We start from the raw sequence: 7,043 nt of genomic DNA, 5'->3' as shown, positions 1-7,043 counted from the left end.
TGAATGGCTGCACTGCAGCCTTTCGAGAAACTTTGTTTGGGCTGTCAAACCCAAACTGTAACACAGATTTCTGGGAGAAGTTTGAATTTGGGGTCCATGCATGGACACTAGGTGTTCAGTACAGACTCCGAACTTTACAGCTCAGGTTTGCCAAACTGTAGTGTGATTCAGTAACCGGAGTCATATGCAAGGGTTGCTTTGTGTCACCCAGGGTGTGCACACAAGCATATTGAGGCCATGGGAGCGCATTGCAGTCACAGACATAGCTGTGATTGCAATGCAGAATAAAAGTGAGTGTTGGCTTTGGGCAAGTTATTTGTTCAAGGCAGATTTAGGAAAATCTGTCATGGGCTTTTATTTTTTAAATGGACTACAGGAATGTAGTGGGGTGGTCCGTTTCCTCCCCAGGGTGGGTTTTCCATGTGGCCTATGGCCACAGGTTATTGTAAAAACCCTTGCAGCAGAGGGTTGGGTGTGTCAGGATGGAGTTGGCTGTGCAAAAGCTCAGCCTGTGTGAGGGAACACAGAGCCAAGCAGAGCAAACTCCTGGCACCCCGCAGCATATTCTGCTGTTGCAGTCGCCCTTGGCAACCGGACACATTTACGGACTGTCTTGTTTCCCATCTGTGATCCGGGGGATACTGTGTTGTTTTGTTTGCAAGTTTAGACATTAATACTACATTTTACTTTGAACTTACCTGGTTCACTGCTTCATCACTGCACAGTGAGGAGACCGCTGGACTACACTAGTCACTACCCGGCACTTGTGAATAGCAGTAAATTTACTGCTATTTACAGATGCTGGAGTCAGAGTTGAGGAATGTGGATTATGACAGAACTTCGTGGGAAAATTTTTACTAAGGGCCCATCATACAGAGTGGGGACTAGAGTGGGGGCCATCATATGGAGTAGAAGCTACAGTGGGGGCCATGACACAAAGTGTGGGCTGCTAAGCGGACCATCATACAGTATGGTGAATATAAGGGGACATCAAATAGAGTGTAGACTATTGTGATGGCCATCATGCAGAGTGTGGCTAATAAGGGACCATGACACAGAGTGTGGATACAGTGGCAGGGAATTATACAGTGTAGGAGGTAGTAAGGGGCCTTTATACAGAGTGGGGGTTACAGTGGGTACCATCATACAGAGGGGCCACCATACAATGTGGGGGCTAATAAGGTCACCATCAAAAAGAGTGAGGCTACTGTGGGAACATCATACAGAGAAGTTGATACTAAGGGGCCATGAAACAGAGTGGGGGCTACAGTGGAAGGCAATCATACAGTGTAGGGGACTACTAAAGGGCCATCATACAGAGCGGAAGCTACTAAGGATCCATCTTACAGAGTGGAGGCTACTAAGTTGGCCATGAAATAGAGTGGGGGCTATGGCAGCAGCGGCTCACCATTGGTGTGACAGTAAGATAAGGAGTTTGTGCCTGCTAGGAATACATGGGGATGGTGCTGTAAATGTGAAAAGTCAAATGTGTCTTTTTTGTAAGCTCTGCAGATGAGTTGTGACTGAAAGAAGTTTTAATTTCAGTGTTGACCAGATGCAAAAGACAGAAAAGTGAACAACACCATCAGAAAGAACGTCCTCTGTAAGTTACTGTCTGTAACTGTACTGTAATCTCTTGTATGTTCTGCAGGGCTGGTATCTACCACTATATGGTCACTACTGTATATAGTGGTAATATTGTAGTAATATTGTAACAGTGTTCCTCTCAGAAACAGCATGGTCATCTTCTGAAGTTTCCTTAAGTCATTATTAGAGTGCACCACCGTAGTTTTATCATGATTATCTGGTTGGGGCCCATTAAGAGAATTCACCTCCCCCTAAGCTGAACCCCTAGCTATACGTCTGTACAGAAGTAAAAATGCATGTGTGTATATTTGCATACAGACATTTTGATGTTTTTGTGCCATTGCCTACCAGGAATTTCTTTCATAAAATGCACCAAAGGCAGATGGAGAATCCAAAGAATACAGCCACTTTCTTGAGTCATATTTATCTACTATGTTTGACTTAGTTGCCATTTTATTGTTAATTAGAATTATGCCTGGCATTACTAAACCGAAGACATTAATAGATCAGTATAATCTGCAAATGCTGGTAAGTAAGCAGTTACATGACTTCCTGCCATGTTCACAGCATACAGGAAACCCACCGGTATGCGGGCTGAGTGCTTTACTGACACGTCTCGATATCAGTGGAACGATCATTTTGTGGTCGAGGAGTAGAACATAAACATGATCTTCAGAAAATACCAAGATTTTAAAAATAATAAAATTCACTGATCAATTAAATCTGCCTCACTAAAGCAACACTGATTTATATTGTATGTAGTCTTCGGGCACGTAAACCTTGCAGAAGGTGGCTCAAGTCCCCACATCCTTGAATATGTCATCAATATCAGATTGGTTGAGGTTCGACACTTGGCACCCTCATCGATTAGCTGTTTGCAGCGCTGCTGGAGGCTAAATGTAGCAGTGGATGAACCTGGAACAGCATGGCTCCAATCACTGTGTAGTGGCTGTTCTCAGGTGCTGCAGTTCAGCTCATATTAAAGTGAAGAGGGCTCATAGTGACTGCCAGCTTTCCGCATCCTGCAACGCTGTTGTGGACTACTTGGATGTGACTTTGTGTTGCAGCCTGCCGCAATTTTACTAGTAGGGATGCTGCTTTGCACTTTAGTACGTCTCCGTGACTTGTATAATCACTTAACTAGGCTTAAAGAGCTTGGCCACTACTTTTTATTGATGGACTATCCATAGGATAGGTCATCAATATCTGATTGGTGGGGGTGCAACACCCGGTACCCTCGCCGATCAGCTTTTACTAGTGCCTAATGGTGCTTAAACACAGGAGAATCATCAAAACTATTGTGGCCATGTCCGAGTATTACTGATCCAACCCTATTCATTTGATTAGAGGATGGATCTGCAGTACCTGGCCATAGCTACTATAGAAATGACAGAGCTACTGTGTTCCAGCAGCATCCTAGATCCTCCAGCCAGCCAGCCAGCCAGCCAGCTTATTAGTGATGACCCGCATCGATCAGATATTGATATCGTATCCTAATGATAGGCCATCAATAAAAACATAGTGGCCAACTCCTTTAAGGAGCAGGCATTCCACTAGGCTTCAGAGCAGCTATGTCTCACGACCCACTATCTCTTCAGCTCTAGACTGGCACTCCCGCTGGCTACACTTTCTGAGCGTTGGCTCCCAAAATTGAACAGTCTATAAAAAGTCATATCTTCAGGTCAGCTCATCAGCTTGCAACCCTTGGGCAGCTCTATTCAGGACACAAGATCCTATGTTCTTACAGCCCTTTAATGATAATGTTCTGACTCTGCTCTTTCTATCTCAGTCTACACAGCAATGGTATTAAGTGAGTTACAGAAAACGGAAACCTCAATAAATTGTGTGTGCTGTGTGATTAGGGTGAAACCTGGAATATTTCAAGGTTGAGATTTTTCTGCATAGTAGCTAAATATATTTTCTAACATTCAACTTAGCAAATTACAATTGCAATAAAAACCTGATTGTTATTTTCTAATGATGTGTTTCGACAAATTTGATTTCCAAAATTGTGGCATTGATAAAGCTGCACCAGCCTCCCTTACATAAAAATAACACATTGTAAGTTTAGCAAACGTATTTTATATTTTTTAGTGCTGTATGCATTAAATGGGTTGTCCAGGATAGGGGATAACTTACAGAGAGGTGGGGGTCTGACAGTTGGGAACCCCGTCAATCGGCAGAACGGAGCACTTTTAGAACTGTTAGATTAGATTACTTTTTTTTTCTAGGAGTTGCTCACAATAACCCACGATTTTGTTCCTAGTAGTGCAGTTTCTTACTGGTCTATAGATGGCAAACTTGACTAGTTAAAATTATTTTTTTCATATTTTCCAGGTGTGACACATAAATAGTTGTACCCTTTGCCTGTCACAGAGTGAAAGCCACATAACTCAACAATCAAAAAACAAGTGACTTGTCTTTGTTAAAAATATTTTCCATGTGTCTAGATAGTTTCATTCGATGTAGGTCAGCAGCTCTGTGGTAACCACATCATGCAGAATTTACTGTAAGTTTAACGGAAAGAAAAAAACACAATGATTCAGTTGTGATACAAGATATAGGCGAAAAAATAGGTAAAATGTTTTAGACTAATAGGCCCTGATCCATTTTTGCCTGAATACTGGAGTAAAACTATTTGAACTGTCTTAAAATGTTTGCAAAACGTTTAGTTGTGCAAATGTTTTGCAGTGTATGGCCTTTTTATACAATCTCTGTCAACTTTCTAAATGTAGCCGAAGCTTCGCAGGGACGGGGCATGACCCAGTTTCAGAAATTTCAGCAACAAAATATGTATTGTATCCAAATGAGCAAAAACACATACAGTTAGGTCCATATATATTTGGACAGAGACAACATTTTTCTAATTTTGATTATAGACATTACCACAATGAATTTTAAACAAAACAATTCAGATGCAGTTGAAGTTCAGACTTTCAGCTTTCATTTGAGGGTATCCACATTAAAATTGGATGAAGGGTTTAGGAGTTTCAGCTCCTTAACATGTGCCACCCTGTTTTTAAAGGGACCAAAAGTAATTGGACAGATTATATAATTTAAAATAAAATTTTAATTTTTAGTACTTGGTTGAAAACCCTTTGTTGGCAATGACTGCCTGAAGTCTTGAACTTATGGACATCACCAGACGCTGTGTTTCCTCCTTTTTGATGCTCTGCCAGGCCTTCACTGCGGTGGTTTCAGTTGCTGTTTGTTTCTGGGCCTTTCTGTCTAAAGTTTAGTCTTTAGCAAGTAAAATGCATGCTCAATTGGGTTGAGATCAGGTGACTGACTTGACCATTCAAGGATATTCCACTTCTTTGCTTAAATAAACTCCTGGGTTGCTTTGGCTTTATGTTTTGGGTCATTGTCCATCTGTAGTATGAAACGACGACCAATCAGTTTGGCTGCATATCGCTGGATCTGAGCATACAGTATGTCTCTGAATACCTCAGAATTCATTCGGCTGCTTCTGTCCTGTGTCACATCAATAATCACTAGTGACCCAGGCAGCCATGCATGCCCAAGCCGTCACACTGCCTCCGCCGTGTTTTACAGATGATGTGGTATGCTTTGGATCATGAGCTGTACCACGCCTTCGCCATACTTTTCTCTTTACATCATTCTGGTAGAGGTTGATCTTGGTTTCATCTGTCCAAAGAAAATTCTTCCAGAACTGTGCTAGCTTTTTTAGATGTTTTTTAGCAAAGTCCAATCTAGCCTTTTTATTCTTGATGCCTATGAGTGGCTTGCACCGTGCAGTGAACCCTCTGTATTTACTTTCATGCAGTCTTCTCTTTATGGTAGATTTGGATATTGATACGTCTACCTATTGGAGAGTGTAGTTCACTTGGTTGGCGGTTGTGAAGGGGTTTCTCTTCACCATGGAGATTATTCTGCGATCATCCATCACTGTTGTCTTCCGTGGGCGTCCAGGTCTTTCTACGTTGATGAGTTCACCAGTGCTTTCTTTCTTTCTCAGGATGTACCAAACTGTAGATTTTGCCACTCCTAATATTGTAGCAATTTCTCAGATGGGTTTTTTTCTGTTTTCGCAGCTTAAGGATGGCTTGTTTCACCTGCATGGAGATCTCCTTTGACCGCATGTTTACTTCACAGCAAAACCTTTCAAATGCAAGCACCACACCTCAAATCAACTCCAGGCCTTTTATCTGCTTAATTGACAATGACATAAAGAAGGGATTACCCACACCTGTCCATGAAATAGCCTTGGAGTCAATTGTCCAATTACTTTTGGTCCCTTTAAAAACAGGGTGGCACATATTAAGGAGCTGAAACTCCTAAACCCTTCATCCAATTTTAATGTGGATACCCTCAAATGAAAACTGAAAGTCTGAACTTCAACTGCATCTGAATTGTTTTGTTTAAAATTCATTGTGGTAATGTCTATAACCAAAATTAGAAAAATGTTGTCTCTGTCCAAATATATATGGACCTAACTGTATGTATCCCAAAATGGCTACAATAAGGGATGAGCAGATCAGGCAAAAATTCTAATAAATCTATTCATACAGTTTTTCCCAGGAAATTCAATTGTTGGAAAAGGTATTCTCCACTAATTTAATGTCCCTTATCAAGCTCTGGGGTCTATGCAGACCACAGAGCATAATAATGAAAATCCTTATACCCACCTTGCCACTCACCTATCTTGCCCCACCACTCCTCACCACCATCCATATGTGGATCGTGTTGGCAAAGCTGGAATCTCCAGCCTTTGGTTGCTAGGCCAAAGCTTCCAGGTTTTTTATGCCAGGAGAGTTCTATGCTTGCACTCACAAAGATCCTGGCGCATGGCCGCCATGGTGCTGAATCAGAATGAAAGCGAATTGCCAACAAAAAAGCTGTTTGATGAATGTGGATCTATGTAAAAACTCAAGTAGAATTCAATTGTGCTCAAATTTATTTGCTCATCTCTAGTATAAAATCAAAACTACTGCTCATTATACAATCAAAAAATAATATTGAGTCTCAGAATATGACTACTATGATTTTTTTAAATTATTTTCTTAGGCAAAAGTAGTAATAAAAAAAAATACTATGAATTAGGTATCAATAGAATCCTAGTCATCTCCATAAGGAAATTGACATCTCAATTATCCCGCAAAAAGACCACTGTGAAAAAAAAACCCTACAAAAAAACGTTAAAAAAGCTGTATGTAATCCACAATGGTACCAATGAAAGATATAGCTTATCAAACAAACTCAAGTCCTTACACAACTATTTTTACTGAAAAATAAATACAAAATAAATGAGCTATCGGGCTCAGAAAATGGCTATAAAAAAGTATGTGCAAAAGTATTAAAAGTTGAGAAAGATATATAAATTTACTATTGTTGTGATCATCTTAATGTACAGAATAAATTTAACATGCCAATTATACTGAATGGTAAAAGGTGTGAAAAAAGTTTAAGATATCCAAAATAACTGTTTATTTCTG

This window comes from Ranitomeya variabilis, chromosome 1 (assembly GCF_051348905.1).
Source record: "Ranitomeya variabilis isolate aRanVar5 chromosome 1, aRanVar5.hap1, whole genome shotgun sequence".
Taxonomy (NCBI): Eukaryota; Metazoa; Chordata; class Amphibia; order Anura; family Dendrobatidae; genus Ranitomeya; species Ranitomeya variabilis.
This window is presented reverse-complemented; position numbering follows the sequence as displayed.